The sequence below is a fragment of the Orcinus orca genome, chromosome 2, assembly GCF_937001465.1.
Source record: "Orcinus orca chromosome 2, mOrcOrc1.1, whole genome shotgun sequence".
Classification (NCBI taxonomy): Eukaryota; Metazoa; Chordata; class Mammalia; order Artiodactyla; family Delphinidae; genus Orcinus; species Orcinus orca.
Genome location: NC_064560.1, coordinates 175,109,657 through 175,129,162, shown reverse-complemented (window position 1 = coordinate 175,129,162; position 19,506 = coordinate 175,109,657). Strand labels below are relative to the sequence as shown.

At 46.6% G+C, this 19,506-nt stretch overlaps 1 protein-coding gene across 5 annotated transcripts in view; it reads right to left on the bottom strand.

Annotated features, from left to right (window-relative positions):
• IFT43 (intraflagellar transport 43) overlaps nt 1-19,506 on the bottom strand; it is a 97,731-nt gene that overhangs the window by 33,801 nt on the left and 44,424 nt on the right. The window lies entirely within an intron of this gene.

Below are 19,506 nucleotides of genomic sequence, written 5' to 3'. Positions count from 1 at the left end.
CATGGCCTGCTGGAGGGGGTTTCAAAAGTGGGAGCAAATTAGCATAACCCAAGTACTTTATTTGTCTAGATTCCTCTTTAGAGACCAAGGCCCACAACCAGTGTAAGAAAATTACAGTAATGCCTTCCTATGGCCTTATTTCAGCATGACTCCAAATTAAGTTGTTGAGCTTAAGTGCAAGTTGAGTGAGCAGCTCAAAACGCAAAAGGGTATAGATGACATGGTGCCTTCCTTTCAACAGTTAACTGACCAATTTACAGAGCACTTCCTTAGGACTGAGGCCTTGGGTCTTATCTGAAGCTGCTGTGCTAACATGTGTATCTTCCCGTGAGCAAAAGGGGACAAACTAGCCGCTCAGTTCAGGCCTGACTTTCTGTCTCCTCCACGTGAAGGACTGGAAGGCCCTGTGAGTGATGGTGGGCAAGTAAGACATTCCACGAGCAGGAAGTCTGTTTGCACAGTCGCTATGTGAGGTCCTGGTTCCCCAAGCTGAACGTGTGTAAGAACCATCTGGGAAGCTTGTCAGACGTGGAGATTGCTGGACCCAGCAACGAGAGATTTCTGGATCAGTTGGTCTTGGGGGGCGGAGCCCAGGAACATGCATCTTAAACAAATTCCCAGTAATTCTAATCCAAGAGGGTCACTACTGATACTCTGAGAAACACTGATCTTAAGTCTTCTAAATGAGATCTGCTAAACGCTGAAGATTTTTAAAGTTGGGTGTGGGTTACACGGACATAACTTTCCCGTATGTGTGAAAATTTCTGTGATAACAGAGTATTCGTTTTCTATGAATTCTTTTAAGTCAGAAATCAATCACCATGATGATCGAGGGCAAAGGGTGGTGGCAGCATCATAATGGCCAGCAGGAGGCCAAGAAGGCCTCCCAGTAAGAGCTGCATGGGGGCCAACCAGCACCTTCCGCAAAAGGCAAATAATCCCCAAAGAGTAGAATCATAAACCTAAGTCTAAATAGACTACTTCCCATGAAATAGACTATAACTGCGCTGTTAAGAAAGAGAGAGACAGAGTAAAAGAAGGGAAGGAGGGAGGGAGGGAAGGAAGGAAGGAGGGAAGGAAGGAAGGAGGGAGGGAAGGAAGGAAGGAGGGAGGGAAGGAAGGAAGGAGGGAGGGAAGGAGGGTAGGAAGGTGGGAAGGAGGGAAGGAAGGTGGGAAGGAAGGCTAGAAGGAGGGAAGGAAGGTGGGAAGGAGGGAAGGCAGGAAGGAAGGAAGGAGGGTAGAAAGGATTAATTTTGGCTGAAGTCAGGGAGGGGGAAGTGAGCAGGTAGGTAAAGTTGGAAGAACAGTATGGAACAACTCTGAGGGGACCTCCTAGGCTGCACTTTTCAACTCTTAAAGGGCCAACTGAAGAGACGGAGCAACTAGGGGTAGGGGGTTGAGTGGGACCTTCAGGGCAGCAGGTGGGGCACAAAGGTAAACTGCATCGGGTACCCAGGGCATCCCCACCGTGGTGATGGCAGATGACCCAGGTTTATGACCTGTTCTAAGTCAAAGTCAAAGGAATCCTGAACGCAGCCCCCGCCCTGGCCCCCGCCGCCAGCACGGCTGCCTTCTGTCTGTGTGGAGGGGAGGCTCTGCTCCTGGCTTGAGTTCCCAGGGACCACTGCCTCTAACTGTCCTGGTGAGGCTGAACTCCGAACCCACTGTCCGAATGAGCCAGTCCTATGTCACTAGCGGCAGAAGAGCTTGGATGGAAACGGGGGTCACAGAAGAATAACGGGATTCAAGAGGCTGGGCAGCCTAGGCCGGCGCCTTCCTGTTGCGCAGAAGGGGCAGCTCCCTCTCTGACCACCCTCGGCAGGTAGGACAGAATCCTTCCTTCTTAAGCCACGTGCCGGGGCAAAAGGAGCGGTGATTCTGTCTGAAGGAAACAATAATGACAACACTACTCTTCCGGGGGAAGGCTGATGAATTGCCATTTATCCACTCATCATCCGAACAGGGGCTGAGGTCCATCTTCAGCATAATTGCCGCTGAGCCCACAGCCTGCTCCCTGTCACCCTGGGGGGGGCCCAGGGTCCTCCCGCAGCAGGGAAGGAGCAAGAACAAGAGACAGCCCTCAAGGATGGAGGGCACGGATGCCCCACGGGGCGTTCTGTCTGTCTGTCTGCCTGTCCGTCTGTCTCTCAATCTCTCTGCTAGAAAGAGCAGGTTCTGGGAGAGCCTTCTGCTCGGGAGATGGAAAGCCTAGTGGGAACTTGGGCGGGGCCCTGGAGAAACATCAGGAAACACTGCTTTTGAAGCAGTTGGCCACTTCTGGGCTGTCCCTAGCTTGCAGATAAGTTTGGGCGGCACCACACCGCTGCTTATTTTGGTTTGGTTTAATTTTTTTTCTGTTTTAACATTAATGTGTTGTCCAGATTGGGAGATTTTGTACAAAAAAGTCCGGATTTCTGAATTCTTCAGATACAAACCCTGGCCACACTGGGCCTGCATTCCCACGAGGAAAAACTCAGGGAAGCTGGGCTGTGCCCCACCCCCTCCAAGCCTGAGCTCCCACCCTCCCTGGCACCTGGGGGTCCCTACTAGCTCTTTACCGCTGAACCTGCACTGCTGCTTTTCTTACAGAAGTTAAGAGGCTAGTGAAGTATTTCGTGTAGCTCTGCCGCTACCAAAAGTGAGAAAGCAAAAGGAAGTGGGAAGCATGCTTTAGGAGAAGAGGCAGAGTGTACATTTCTTTATAGAAGTGTGAATATGCAAATAACTTGTCTATGTATCTCAGTGATATAATTTAACGTGCTATTTTGAAATAATCCCCCACTCCACAGATTTATACTTTACCTGTCTAGTCCCCAAACGCACCTCAGACCATGCAGTGACATGGAACCTAGCATAAGGATTTTCAAACCACAGGTCATGAACAATTAGTGAGCCATGAAATCAATTTAGAGGATCACCACCAGCCTTTATTTTTTGTCTTTTTTTTTTCCAATAGCAAAGAACAGTGAAGAGAGTGTACTGCAAACAGTAAGGATAAATGTTACATAAAAGTTTTTTCAGTTTTATATACAGGAATACCCAGTCACGATGCAGAGCGCATTTTTAAATTGCTGGTGACAGGTTAAAAAATAATGAAAACCTGGTGGTCTATCATTGCCCAGCAGGGTAGGTAACCCAAGAAGGATGTGGGCTAAAGCCCCGCCTCCCACAGACTGTGTAGGTCGGTGGAGGCTGAGGGAGAGGACTGCAGGTTCTGGGTCATCACACACTTCCAGGGAAACGGTGTGAGCTGGCCCAGACCTATGGCAGGAGGACTGCCAGCTCCACCCTGGGCTTCTGGTCTCTTACTGCCCGCCGTGGCCCACGTGACTGTTTCCCCAGAAGTGGCCGTTAGAGGGTTTGGGAACCTGACAATTCTAATACTGGCGAGACCAATGTACAGAGATAGAGCACTTTTGGGGAGCCTGCAGAGACTTTCATGTCTATCAACATTAGCTCTGGAAGAGAGGCAAAGCAGGCTTCAGGAGCACCGTTTTATATATACCGATAGATTGGGACAGTGGACACCAACCCACCAAAGCTCTGTGTGCTTTGTCCACAGAGCTGGTTAGTGACGATGCTGAAACGAGAATCCTTATCTCCCAAACCCACTGCCCCAAGCCCTTTCAAAAGCAGATACCCGCTGATTTTTAGATGTCCTCCGGGCACCCCGCCATCTGGTTGGATTTACTGTGCTCACAGGTCTTCCATACTTACAGGAGGCAACAGATAGCTAATTGAAAGCTGGAGAGAATCCTTTACACCAGGAGTTCGTAACCAGTGGTGCACAAGAGAATCACACCTGGGAAGCTTCTGCAGCACCCGTGGGCTAGGCTGCATCACAGGCCCCCTGAGGTAGTAATTTCTAGAAATGAAGCCCAGTCACGTATGTGAGAACCACTGCCCGAAACCTCATCTCAGAGAGTAGACTGAACTCTCTGTCGCTAAGCAGCAGAGTGTAAGCCTTGCTGCCTTGTCCTTCCGAGTTGCCTACTTTCTTCTTGCAGAAGCGTTCACGAACTCTGACTTGACCTACAGGCTGAGGGGAGGAAGGAAACGGCCTCACAGACTGAAGGCTCCATTCCGAGTGACTCTGAGTTGGCCCTCCTGAAACTCAGGATCCTGTGTTGCTCGTAAAAGCTCAGCAGGTGCCGTCCACCGGGGGAGGCCCAGAAGCAATTCAGATCTGATTAGAGATGCTTGTTCAATATTCAAAATGTAAAACATAGAGGTTGCTGAACCAGCACTTTGAAAAGTTAATTAAATGCCAGGTTTCTTTTCAAGAGCTACTCCATCACTTGCTGATTACTTTGGCCATTTTGAAGAACAAAGCTTTAACTTTGGACACTGAGAGTAAGCGTCCTCCCTCACCTCCCACCTTGTGGACACGGGGTGTCAGGAGTAAGGGCATCCTGGCCTCCTGCTTTGCAGCAAGGGATGCGCCGGACCTGGTCAGTGACTTGACAAGAGGGGAACCACGGCCCTCTCTGTGTGGTGCTTTCCAAGTCGCTAAGATCTCTCAGCCTCACGTGAAGCCGTCTGTTCTTTAAACAGGTGGAGACTTCAAGGGTAAGGGCGTTGTCTCACTATCCTCACCTTCCTTTAAAGCCCAGTCCTTCAGTTCTGCACTCAACCAGTCCCCTCCTGGTGTTCACCCCGCTTCTCTACAATCCACACTAGGTGACTCGGCCTGGGCTCCACACATCCACCCTCGATTCTCAGGGGAGAGTCCATTTCCAGGCCCCCGCCCCCATGGCTTGTCACAGGAGGACTGATGACTGATGATAACAGTTAACACTGAGTTTGTTGGGTGCCAAGCATTGTTATTATATTATCTTATTTATATGTTACTATTATATAACACTATTATATATAGTATTATATGTTACCTTATTTAATTATCACATTATCTTGTTTAAACGTGCTCCCTTCTACAGATGAGGTGACTGGGGCTCAGAGAAGTAAAGTAACTTGCCCAAGGTCACCCACCTAGAAAGGGGTCGGGCCAGTATACAAGGCCCACTTCTTAAACCCTACATGATACAGGCATGCAGGCAGTTCTACACCAGGGGAAAGGCTCATTCTACAGACTCTGCTTCAAATTCAATTAACATTTTCCATGATGAGATGACATACTTTCAACTTACAGCAGCACTGTAGCTTTGTCAGCCTGACCATGTGGTAGTTAACGTTGGTTAATTTACAACACGACAGCTCGCGTCATGGGAGAAAGGAGAACCCACCTAGCCAGGTCACCCTTTCCTCCAGGCACTCGCTTTTTCTAAATTCTTTTGCTCAGATGCACTTCCCTTCCTTTCACATTTACAGACCACGCTGACGTGCACTGGGCATGATTTGGTCAGTGTAGGACAAGCTTGACGGCGCTGGCACATCCTGCACCTGCAGCCACACAGAACCACTGCCCAATCCCGGATCCTCGGTTTTACTCTGGGGCTCAGTGGCAGAGAAGGACCGTAATGTAAGGACCCTCCCCGCCTGCAGAGCCAGTCTCCTCTGCCCGCCCTGCTGCATCAGACAGAAGGCCTCAGCTGCTGCCTACACGGGTCACGTGCTGAAGGGTGAAAGGCGGCCCTAATGTAGACATCATCTTGGTTAAAATGTTGCTCTCGAGTTTAATGGAATACTGCAGAGATCTAAATGGAGATAAAGTGCCATGGCTCAAAGAACAGCCAGGATGCTATCTTTATGCAGCATGACAATGTTCAGTGGTTAATTAGATACCGTTAACCTATTTTAGCAGGGGACATAACTGGGATAAATGGGGGGAAGTGTCCTTGAAGTCTCTTAATATCCACAGCACATATTGGGCCCTAGACTCACCTCCCTGCTGCAAGACAGCACAGGCTTAAAATAGAGCAAAGTGCCAGGCATCCAGAGCCCTGATGTCCTAGTGGAAGGCCCCCTGCTGGACCATCCTGCCTGGGCCACGGCCTCTAACCAGAGAGTGATGTGAAGGGTTTGGACAAATGGTTACTAGCGCAACTTGTTGCCCATGAGGGAAGAGCTAAAGCCACAGTAAGGAGCTTACAGGGCTCCCATGACAGAAAGAAGAAACTCTGCAGCCAGGGGCCAAATTCATAAACACTTAGCAAGGGGAAGTGCAGAAATGAGAGACCAGCTAAAGTGAAGCCAAAGCTACCTTATATTTTCAAAACATATCACTCCTCTGGAAGAAAAGCAGTCAAAATACCATTTTCTTGAGACGTTTTCTACCCTCATAATTCTTAAATGTCCAGTAAAAATCTCACAAGTGCATCCAAACCTCATTGAGGTCAGTTTTACAAAGGCCTGAGAGAGGGGAGGTCATTTGTCCTAGATCATATAACACATCACTAGCACTGCATCTAACACCAAGGCTCTACTTTATAAATTGTGTGACCCACCAAATTGTGTGGGTCACAATTGTGACCTTCACCTTTATAAATTGTGTGACCTTCACAGCGGAAACCCAAATCTGAGCAGAGGAGAAGTCTGCCGTTGTCATCATGGCTACAAGGTTCATTCAGCATCAGGCAGTGGACTGCTTAACTGGGGACCCCCTGCTCTAAGATGTTCCCCAACTATAATACTGATTAAAAACCAGATATTTTTCATAAACTGACGTTTTCTTTGGCCAATAGATTTCTCCTCATTGAAATCTCTCCTGAGAGCTGAAGTCCCCACTCTTTTCCCCCTCAGTTCCTAATTCTTGCCATTCATGTTTAGTGTCCAGATGTATTTGCAGGTATTGTACCTTCTCCCTTCTTTTAAAGACAAACAACTCCCCAGCACCCCAATTTTGGCACTTTGGGGTTTTCGGTCATATTAGAGCACATTTAGCTCCTGCTGGCATTATCAACAACAAGGTGTCTAGTAGAAAGATGAAAACCAACTTCCAGATCCTATCTGTAGACTCCCAAGCCCTATCAAATTGAAGCGATAGTGATTTACATGGCAATTCCTGGGTGAAGTTTGCCCCCTGCTGGTCAGATTCAAAATAACATCTCTGTTCCAATTCAAACTCTAAAGAAGCATTTATCAGGAGGAAAAAGGGTCGAAATGTATAGAAACAGTTTTAGTAGCTAAAAATAATTATGGGAACATATAATAATGTATGTATATTTCTGCTATGAATAAACTAAAAAGTGGTAAAGTTTAGATCTCTAGATGTTAGGTATCTCAAATGAACATTATTTTATTCAGAAACCTTATTGGGTAACTAATTACCTATTAGGCGCAAACGGGAGGTGTTGGGATTTGGGACCTTTCGCTCAGGATTTTACAATCTGGCTGGAGAAAGGAACACTGTAGAGATAACAGTAATGCCTCAAGAAGACTCACATACTGCAGTGACTGAAAGACTACTGCCACCATCCCCCCTGTTCATCTTCCAGGTGAGGAAACAGAGACGAAGAGGTGCTGAAGCGACCTCGCTACAGCCCCAAAGCTAGCTGGACACAGAGCTGGAACTAGAAACCAACAATCCCTCATCTATTGCTGGTTCTATTATGCCCTACTCTTAACAAGACAAGAGAGGTTATAGCAAAATATCATGGTAGCACTAAAGAGAGAACTGACCCGGACTTCCCTGGTGGCGCAGTGGTTGAGGATCTGCCTGCCAATGCAGGGGACATGGGTTCGAGTCCTGGTCTGGGAAGATCCCACATGCCGCAGAGCAATTAGGCCCGTGAGCCACAACTACTGAGCCTGCGCGTCTGGAGCCTGGGCTCCGCAACAAGAGAGGCCGCGACAGTGAGAGGCCCGTGCACCGCGATGAAGAGTGGCCCCCACTCGCCGCAACTAGAGAAAGCCCTCGCACAGAAACGAAGACCCAACACAGCCAAAAATAAATTAATTAATTAATTAATTTAAAAAAATTACCAAAAAAAAAAAAAGAGAGAGAACGGACCCTTCCGGTTGGGGAAATCTGGGGAGACTTCCTAGAAGACGCGCCAACTGAAAGGCTGAGCAGGCTTGCAACTGGCAGAAAAGCTACAGGAAGGATGTCCAGCTAGAGAAAACAACCTGAATAAAGATGGGAGGCAAGAAAGGCCCAGGTGTGCTGTGTGTGGCTGAAATACAGATGAGGTGGTGGCTGAAAATGAGAAGGGAATCGGAGCTGGCTGGGTGCGCAGCCAGACTGGAACAAGATGCTCTTACACATTGGTATCAACTCCAAAAACACAGACGCTGACATTGGTCTGGGACCAGGAGGGAACTATGGGGCTAGAAATTTTCACTGGGTTCCTTTTTTTCCCTTCAAGTTACTACCGCAATTTAGAGAGGACGCAATGAACGATAGGTAACTCACCGCATATCCTGTGATATAAAAGCCAGCACAGAGGGTTAAGTGGAAGAAGTTCTGTTATCCCTCCTGCTGGGGAAGGATGGGGAGGAAAAGCCTCTGGGAAGAAGTGCTATCAGGCAGTGTTTCCCAAACGTCTGCAATTTTCAAACTCTACCTGCATGAATTTTGCTGTAGCTGTGTACTTTCTGCATCTACTTTATATTTTCTTTAAGTTGATTATATTTCTTTAAGGTGATTCCTTACTTTTACTGTAATAAATTTATTTAAAAGAAAACTTTATATTCTCAGTGGAAATTTAGCATCACCAGCCATATAGAAGGTAATTATAAAAAACAATAGAATTTAAATAAAACACAAAATTTATTTTATTATAGCCACATATTGCTATTTGCCAGAAGTCTGAGCATATTCTCTCTTTGTTAAAAAGGTAGATTAGCAAGGTTACAAAGGTGTTAAGGAAAGACTAGGTGCAAACTGAGACTTTCCCATTGACATGATCCGAGGGGCTGAAAGCTGATGGGAGAGACAGTAACTTTGTGACTCACGGCCGTTCTCTGGGAAATGTGGCCATAAGGATGGAGAGTGAAATGACGTAGGATGTGGTGACCAAAACAAGCGAAATCATGGCTCCAAAAGTCAGGGGGTAAATTTTTATCAGCGTTTCTGAAAACCTTTATTTCAGTCCATTTTAAAAAAACTGAAGTATAGTGGATTTACATTGAATGGGTTGGGTCTTTTACTTCTCCTGGACAGAATTTTCTTCACTGTAATAAAGGAACCTGTAAAGATTTCTCTCCAGTCACTAACCCATTGTTTTCTCTGCCTTTTACAGCCTGTGGTCCCCCAAAAGCCCACGATTACACTGAGACTGACCCAAGTAATAAGCTGCTCGAAGGGCAGGTGGTGCCTGCCGTTAGAGGGGCCCCCCTCCAGCTGCCGGAGAGCGAGGCCCCCAGGGCCGGGCAGGGCATCATGTGGGGCAGCCTCCTGGGGACTCCCCGGTATGGATGAACCAAGGACACCCTGGCACTGCTAAACATGGCCTCTTATGCAATGACCACTGTGAAACCAGGAGAAACCTGCACAGCCCCCGGTAACCAGCCGTGGGGATGGTAGATGGGACAAAAAGTAAAGTCACCGGCAGCCCCACGAGACCAGAAAAAACCTCGATTTTATGAGTGGGGCTCTATCTCCGGTGCATATTTATACCCATGTCCGCCTGGGCTGCGGCCTCTACAATTAAAACTGCTTTCAGTTACTTCCCAGTAAAGGGCTGAAAAGAAAAGGGAAGAGGCAGGTATGATGTTCACTGATGCATTTTATTTTTGAGAGACTGAATCCATCAAAGGAAGAACAAGGAGATCGTTTATGTCGGGAGAATTTTCACCAATGGCTGGCTGGCGTCCCTAGTCACTCCCTGCTGGCTTTTAGCCGCTCACTCTGCGAAGCCACGTGTCCCCCTCAGCAGACTGGCTGGCTCAGGGGACACAACTTTCCCTGAAAGTTTTTTTGTTCACTGAGATTGCTTCATATGATCAACATCTCATTTCTGCGAGAGTCCCAGAGGATTGCAGTAAAGAGAGTTTTATTCTCACAGACTCGCTGTTGCACAAATAGTGCAGTGCACGGCCTTTTCATGAACTTCAGATAAATGCGTGCAGCTCTCAAGGTTTCAGGATGGCATGGCTGCAGAAAGAGAGGCACATTCTATTACACTAATTAGCTGTGTGACCTTGGGTGGGGGGGAGGCAAGGTGACATCTGAGGGCTTTTCTAACTCTTACGATTCTATACCTGAGCCGCTCAAAGGCCCACCCCTCATCTTCTCCACCTCTAAACCGAAGGGGCCACGCTCCATGACCTCTCAGGTCCCTCCCCGGCTCTGGGAATGACACTGACCCTGCCTCTCCCGATCCTGGCCCCCATCCTCATCTGTTCCTATTAATACCATTTCCTAATCTGATACTTCCCAGCCACCCCTTTTCCCACAGCTGGTTTATCCAGCCCTAACATTTCAATCCCTGTAATGTGCTGGTATGGAGATCCCAAAGTCAGCATGGCGGGGGAGACACACCAAAGAGGAAAGGGGAGGAAGGAAGGAGGAGGGAAAGGAAGGGGGCAAAAACCCTTTTCCCTATTCAGTCATTTCTAGAGACAACAAAGTTAACGCAAACTCTCTCCTACTAAAGAATTTAAGACATTTTCCTCCTTGGTCCTCTCTTCTCTTTTCTTAGGTGCTGTCAAAACGGGCCACCACTCTCCCAGCTTCATGGAGAACCTCTACCTCCCCTTCACTCTCCTAGACAGTTCACCCACTCATAACCTCCCCAGCTGCTTCCTTCCTCCTTACTATGACTCCTTTCTACTTCCTTTCCCTCTAAGCAGTTGCAAAGAGGGTATCTGTTCAGACCTGCTGAGCCTGCAAACCTCCCAAGAGGGCACCCAAGAACTCAGCCCTCTCTTCTCCAGGTCCAAGAGGACTTAAGGTCCGGGCTCAGCTGGCTCTGACTACGGGCTCTGGAGTCAGAGGGCTCAGATCAGAGGGTCACCGTTGACTGGCTCTGTGCCCTGGGGCAAGTCACTTAAACTCCGCAAAACTGGCGATGACACCACATTTTGCTTCACAGGGTTGTTAGAATCAAGTAAGTTATTTCACACAAGCACAGCACTTGGCACACAGGACGTGTGAACAGTCACTGCTGCTGCCATCATTATTATTATTCTCTCTCCAGTCTCTACTCCCTGTGCCGCTAATCCTTGCTCAAGATGCTGTCTTTCTCCTCCTGTCTTTTCTCAGTCCTGTAACTGAACCCCTGCCCAGAGGTGGGTGCTGGCCAGGTGTGCCCAGCCAGTGCTTCCTACTTTTTGCCTCTAGACCCCTGACGTTCCCCTGCTTCCCACATTCTTGCTGCCTCTGGCTGAACCTGTCTGGACCCCTCAGCCAACATGCCCGGCAGCCTACCCTGGAGACGTATCCTCCCAACCTGGCCGCCCATCTACACACCCCTTCCCCAAATAAGAACTATTTGGGCCGGCTCACAGAGCCTCTGCGGCAGCTGTCCACAGCCTTCCACGACAACATTAACTTAGCCTCCAGGCTTACCTCCCAGCTCTCTCATTGTGCACCCCTCTTGTGCTATCCATCTCCTGCTTTTCCTTTTTCTGCCTCCTGGTTCCCTTCGTTCACTTCAGCCACTTTTGTTTATCCCTGTCTAAAAAGCAACTTTTTCTGGCTTTCAAGTCCTTTCCAAAGGATTCCTCACATCTGAGAAGCTTCCAGAATTAGGTGAGACTGTTTTTTATGTTCCTTAGCACACGTGACCCTCTACATCACACGACGGTCTCAGCAGGACAGTCTTGTCCAGTGATTTCTGCAGCTCAGCCTGATGGGGTCGACCACAGAAAAAGCAACGTGGTACCTACCCAGAAGTCATGTCCCCTTCCTCTCGATTCAAACCCTGATTTTGCTTGGGACGGCAATGAGCCCAGCTAAAAATATTCCATTCCCTAGCCTCTTGCGCACTGAGGGGTGAGCATACACCATATTTCTGATCAGTGAGAAAGATGCAGCAGTCCCTGGAAAGCATATCCTGGCCCCTCGCCTCCAAAAGACAAATTCTTGCTAAGAAAGAGCCCTTCACCTCCACCTCCATGTCATCCTCCATTCTTCCTGCCTGGAAGACAGAAGTGAGGCCTGGAGGTACAGCAGCCATCATACAACCACGAGACATGAGCGTCATGACAAAGGCCCACATACAGTCTCATAAGAGAAAGCAATGATTTGAAATGGATACAAGAGGAGAACAATTCCCAGGCAACAACGGGTGAGTGACATCACCAAAATCTGCCAGAAGAAAAGGTGTCAAACTCAGGGGAAAAGCTGAGCAGGCCCCTCTACAACTCCATCCAGCCTAGAAAGACAAGAGCTCACTCACTATACAGAGTGGAGCTGAGACAACACTTAAGAGGAGGCCTCTACACTGAGAGAAATGGATGTCGTTTTGTATCTGCAAATACCCCAAGATCGTGCCACATCAAAAAGGCGTGCAGAAGAGGTGTGATCATGTGTCCCTTGCACCACTGGTCACACACCTGTCAACATGTCAGTGGGTCCTCGTTCCCAACACTGTAAAGCACACGCCTGGAATTCAAGGCCCTGCATGCGGGCCCTTCTCTACCTTGTCCATCTACTTCCTTTACGTCTCCAGGCGAACCCCAGGACTCAGCCCCCCGCTCTGCGCACTCCAAACACACCAGGGCACATCCATGCCTCCTCCACTGGCCCCTGTGCCTGGGAGGTCTGCCTCGCCTCAGGGTTTGTCAACTGTTTCATTTCAAGGCCACGATTCATGGACCAAAATGAATCATTTCAAGCGGCCATCTAGAAAGCCCAGTTCAGAAGGGCAAACACTCTTTCTGAGTTGTGCGGGGCCTTTGAGACCACTCAGTTCTAACGCTGAAGAGACAGAGCCCAAGGCTGCTGAGCTGGCGGCCCCAGGTGACACTGGACCTCCCCTCCTCTCTCTCCCAGTCAGCGCTCAGTGGAAAGAAATCCTGGGTACACAGGGCTTGAACATCTGGGATTTACCAGAATCGTGACATCCTACGGCTGAAAGGGGAATTTTGAGATCATCTAGTTCAAACCCCTCGGGAACCTCAACCCAAAGAGTTCACATGACCTGTGCCAAGGTCATAGGGCGGGTGGGTGGCAGGGGGACTAGCACACAGGCAGATATCCCAACTCCTAACACGTGCATGGGGAAGGGGGGGGCCCTAAAGAAGGAGGGTGAGTGGAGACGGGTTCAGGAATGGCCTCCAGGGCAGATGCCCGCCCGCATTCCACGCGCACTTGGAGCTCCCGGCTCTGGGCCGAGAGCCTCCCGGACAACTCTGCCCTCGGCCTTGGAAGGAATCATGGCCTAAACCCGTAACGAGAACTGGCCCCCGAGCTGGCTGCCTGGGAATGGGTCCAGTTCGTGGAGGGCACGGCAGGCTTAGAAGCAACAGTCATTTCCAATGCCTAATTGAACTTAATGATGAGCCTAATTAGGCCTTTTAACGGCGGGACTGGCATGGCTTTGGCTCGCGTCCCGACAGGCAGGCTGCGTCCTTTACGCTCACCTTCCCCTCTGGCCAGGAGGCTGGCTGCCCGGAGCCAGCTCTGCAGGCAGCTGGCTGGGGAGGCTGAGAGGCCGAGGTCAGGCATTAACCCCCTGCTGCGCTGCCCACAAGGGAACAAGACGGCCCTCGGGAACACCCGCCGAGGCTCCACCCAGTGCAAAGGCCCTCTGCCAGGGCTCCAGGGCACAAAACAGAAGGTGGCGAGGCACAAAGTACAGGAACGTGACCCCGCGGTCAGACTCACCTGGGTTCAAATTCTGCTGGCTACTTACTAGCTGTGTAAGCATGAGCAGGTGAGTTAGCCTTTCTGAACTTGCCTCGTCATCTGCTAGCGAGAATAATACCACCACCTACCTCATGGGGGTGTTCTGAGGATAAAGTAAGACAACTGTGCTTAGCACAGCACCCAGCACAAAAGCCACATTAAATGGTGTAGGGGGTGTGTGTGTGTGTGTGTGTGTGTTTTCCCATCCATACAACAAGAGGGCTGGGCAAGACATGTGGGCTGTCCATACGTGGTTCTGCAGTGTGGCCCCAGAAGATGGAATCTGGATCAGAGGATGGAGCTGCAAATTTCCTAAAGATGAACTGTTTAAGAAACATCGCAGAGCGGGGAGGTTGTGTGTATGTATATATGTATATATGGGTACACACATATAAATACACACACATATAATCCTCCCTCCATATCCATGGGTTCTGTATCTGTAGATTCAACCAACCACAGATTGAAAATATTTGAAAAAAAAAATCTCAAAAAGCTAACCTTTAATTTGCTACACTCCGGCAACTCTTTATATAGCACTTACAATGTATTTACAACTATTCACATTTAAGTTGTATTAAGTATCATAAGTAATCCAGAGATGATTTAAAGTATACGGGAGGATGTGTGTAGGTTATATGCAAATACCACACCATTTTGAGCATTGACAATTTTTGTATCCAGGGGTGTCCTGGAACCAATCCCCCTTGGATACTGAGGGACAACTACATATATATATTTCTGTAAGTATATCTATCGTGTAAAAATATGTTATATATCTACTGTTGGTAAAAGATACCAATGAGGGACTTCCCTGGTGGCGCAGTGGTTAAGAATCCGCCTGCCAATGCAGGGGACACGGGTTCGAGCCCTGGTCCGGGAAGATCCCACATGCCGCGGAGCAACTAAGTCCGTGCGCCACAACTACTGAGCCTGCACTCTACAACCAGCGAGCCACAACTACTGAGCCCACGTGCCACAACCACTGAAGCCTATGCACCTAGAGCCCATGCTCCGCAACAAGAGAAGCCACCACAATAAGAAGCCTGTGCACCACAACGAAGAGTAGCCCCCGCTCACCGCAACTAGAGAAAGCCCGTGTGCAGCAACAAAGACCCAAAGCAGCCAAAAATAATAAGTAAATAAATTTATTAAAAAAAAGTACTAATGAACTGTTATGAGTAGTTACTTCTAGTGAGATGACTAGGATTGGAGGAGATGGTAGTTTCAGACAAATCTAGCCTCATATCTTGTTTGAATTTTTATATCATTAAAGTGTCTTTGGTTTGCTTGTGCAACTAAAACAGACTTTATAAAAAATATAAATGTTTCCATTGAATTCCCCAGCAATAGAGGGGGTTCAGGCAGACCCCAGACCAGCACTTGTAGAGACACCAGAATTTGACAGGAGATTAGACAGAAACTTCTAGTTTCAAGACCTCTGCACTAAGTGATAATCCAGAGAGACAAAGGAATATTCCATAGGATGCTGTGCTTTTTGGCTGGTGACATTTAAAGGATACTTCTGTGGGCCTGTCAGTTCCTTCCTGACCCTCCTCCTTTACAATCCTACCCCTGGTTCCCAGAAAGAAACAGCTCCAGGCATAGGAAAATTTGCACCTCTGCCAAACTAGAAACTGGAAAGGGCTAAAAGTCAAAGCCTTCACAGGACACACTAAGAACCCATTCTAGAACCACTCCTGGTTTTCAATCACAAAAATAAAACTCAAGCTAGTCAAGGAAAGCTGAAGGCCTGCAGGGGAGCTGGGAGCAGGCTCTGGATGAGGTGGGGATCGGAGCCCGTACTCTGCAGTCTTTGGCAGCCCTTGTGACAGGTCTCCCCTCAGGCAACTTGGGAGCAGTACTGCTGACTTCGGTCCTAAAAACACAGCTCCTGTGTGCTGTGTAGCCTTGGGCCTCAGCTGTCCTCTCCCTGGTGCACAAGCATAGGCAACAAGTTCATCTCAAGTCACTGCATGTGCCCCTCCCCATCTCCCTGGGCATCTGGTGCTCACCTCTGCTCCAGGGAAGGACTGACCAGGGCCACTTGTCAGGAAGACTGCTCCACTTTTCAGAGTGGGAAGGGAAGTATCCAAATGCTACCCCACATGGGGCTTACGGGAAAAGACTGCTATCGCCTTCAATTGGGAGGCACTTGACAGAATTGTAAGATTCCAATTATTTCATATTTAGTCATTTGCATAAGTAAATTGGTTCTGTGACACTAGACTAGCCATCCAGGGCCCTAAACTGCAATGAATATAATGTAGAACATCACTTTTATCAATCCAGATGTAAATGCATGAAAATGCCCCTCCCCCAATCCTCAGTGGGAAAAAGGTTGATGCATGCTTCCTATCTCTTCCCTAGCCTATGGAATCCATATGTACCATATCTGGAGCCTTTATGATACTTTCCAAAGAGTCATGTTATGGTTATTACATGAATAAATACTGCAAGTCTCCTTTTACAGCCTGGGAAAATATCAATATCATACCTTTCATCTGCTCATAATTACTTTCATTGAGATAGGAAATTCTGGAGTACTATGCAGCCCTTAAAAATGAGGCAGTTCTTACCATATGACCCAGCAATCCCACTACTGGGCATATACCCAGAGAGAACCATAATTCAAAAAGACACATGCACCCCAATGTTCACTGCAGCACTATTTACAATAGCCAGGTCATGGAAGCAACTTAAATGCCCATCGACAGATGAATGGATAAAGAAGATGTGGTACATATATACAATGGAATATTACTCAGCCATAAAAAGGAACGAAATTGGGTCATTTGTAGAGACGTGGATGGACCTAGAGACTGTCATACAGAATGAAGTAAGTCACAAAGAGAAAAACAAATATCATATATTAATGCATATATGTGGAATCTAGAAAAATGGTACAGATGAACCAGTTTGCAAGGCAGAAATAGAGAACAAACGTATGGACACCAAGGGGGGAAAGTGGTGGTGGTGGGATGAATTGGGAGATTGGGATTGACATATATACATTAATATGTATAAAATAGATAACTAATAAGAATCTGCTGTATAAAAAATAAATAAAATAAAATTCAAAAATAAATAAAGAAATGAGGCAGTTCTACTCTGTATTGAGATTCTGAAAGATCACCAAGAAATACTGTAATATGATAAAAGAAAAATGCAGAATAGATATGCTACCATTTATGCTGGGGTGGGTAGTAAAAGAATACATTAACTTATATTTTTTGTAAAGGCATAGAGTATCTTTGGGAGGAACTCAAAAAAACTGGTGAACAGTGGTTGCCTCCAAGAATCTGGGTGCCTGGGAGGAAGAAGAAAGGGAGAGAGAAACTTCCATTTTATATCCCAGCCTTTTTTGTGTTTTGAATTCTATACTATGATTTTTAAAAATTTGTTTAAAATAAATAAAAGTAAAAATTCACTAAGAGTTTTAATGTCTCAAAAGATGACATGAAGTCATACAATGTCTAAAATGTAAGGATTTGTATTGTCTCCGTATCCTCCTCTTTCTCACCATCCTCTTCAGGAAATGATTCACCTTTCTCAAACTTAGTTACATTTGAGCTTTAAGGTCAAATAGACCTTACTCCATAAAAAGGCAGAATACCGTCATTCCAAAAAGGGCTTCTGTCTGCCAAAGATAGACCTGGGGGCACGTGCTAGTCAAGGGGCAGTGCTCTGTCCACATGTCCGCAGAATCAACAAATGCTCACCTTCACCTCTGCCCGTGCAGGGTGACTTGCAGTAAATACCTTACGGCTGAGGACACTTTGGGGCTGAGTAGGAAAGGACAGCTCAGCTGAGTCCTGCCATCATCTGACCCTTATTCTCATTCCTCCCTACCTAATAGCTACCAACACAAGTGTCTGAAGACAGGAAGGGTGTAAGGATCAAATGAGCTCGACAAATCACACGCTTTCCCTGTTCCGTGGGGTCAATTATTTTTCACTAGTTATTTCAATTGTACACAGTTTTGGTATTATTTATTTTGTCCTCAGATCCTACTGAATGTAAATGACTTACAGTGATAAACAACACAATTAAATTCCAATTTTCTAAAAAAGAAAACCCAAACAAACAAACCAAAAACAACCCTGTGAATTCTCTAAGTTCACTAAAGTAAAAACTTCTCTAGCTCTTCCTCTACCATCTTTCCATCCAGGCTCTGAACATAACTTGAGAGCAAAGCAAGAAATTCCTCTCTGGGGAGCCAACACAGAACAAACAAATGTAAGATGTACATTAAAAAGATATGCTGTTAGATGACATGATACTATACATAGAAAATCCTAAAGATACCACCAGAAAACTACTAGAGCTAATCAATGAATTTGGTAAAGTAGCAGGATACAAAATTAATGCACAGAAATCTCTTGCATTCCTACACACTAACAACGAAAAATCAGAAAGAGAAATTAAGGAAACATTCCCATTTACCACTGCAACAAAAAGAATAAAATGCCTAGGAATAAACCCACCTAAGGAGACAAAAGACCTGTATGCAGAAAACTATAAGACACTGATGAAAGAAATTAAAGATGATACAAACAGATTGAGAGATACACCATGTTCTTGGATTGGAAGAATCAACACTGTGAAAATGACTATACTACCCAAAGCAATCTACAGATTCAATGCAATCCCTATCAAATTACCAATGGCATTTTTCACAGAATTAGAACAAGAAATTTCAAAATTTGTATGGAAACACGAAAGACCTCAAATAGCCAAAGCAATCTTGAGAAAGAAAAATGGAGCTGGAGGAATCAGGCTCCCTGACTTCAGACTATACTACAAAGCTAGAGTAATCAAGGCAGTATGGTACTGGCACAAAAAGAGAAATACAGATCAATGGGACAGGATAGAAAGCCCAGAGATAAACCCACACACATATGGTCACCTTATCTTTGACAGAGGAGGCAAGAATATACAGTGGAGAAAAGACAGCCTCTTCAATAAATGGTGCTGGGAAAACTGGACAGCTACATGTAAAAGAATGAAATCAGAACAATTCCTAACACCATACACAAAAGTAAACTCAAAATGGATTAACGACCTAAATGTAGGGCCAGACACTATAAAACTCTTGGAGGAAAACATAGGCAGAACACTATGACATAAATCACAGCAAGATCCTTCTTGACCCACCTCCTAGAGTAATGGAAATAAAAACAAAAATAAACAAATGGGACCTAATGAAACTTAGCCTTTGCACAGCAAAGGAACCCATAAACAAGACCAAAAGACAACCCTCAGAATGGGAGAAGATATTTGCAAATGAAGCAACTGACAAAGGATTAATCTCCAAAATATACAAGCAGCTCATGCAGTTCAATATCAAAAAACAAACAACCCAATCCAAAAATGGGCAGAAGACCTAAATAGATATTTCTCCAAAGAAGACATACAGATTGCCAACAAACACATGAAAAGATGTTCAACGTCGCTAATCATTAGAGAAATGCAAATCAAAACTACAATGAGGTATCACCTCACAACGGTCAGAATGGCCATCACCAAAAAATCTAGAAATGATAAATGCTGGAGAGGGTGTGGAGAAAAGGGAACCCTCCTGCACTGTTGGTGGGGATGTAAATTGATACAACCACTATAGAGAACAGTATGGAGGTTCCCTAAAAAACTAAAAATAGAACTACCATATGACCCAGCAATCCCACTACTGGGCATATACCCTGAAAAAACCATAATTCAAAAAGATACATGTACCACAATGTTCATTGAAGCACTATTTACAATAGCCAGGACATGGAAGCAACCTAAATGTCCATCGACAGATGAATGGA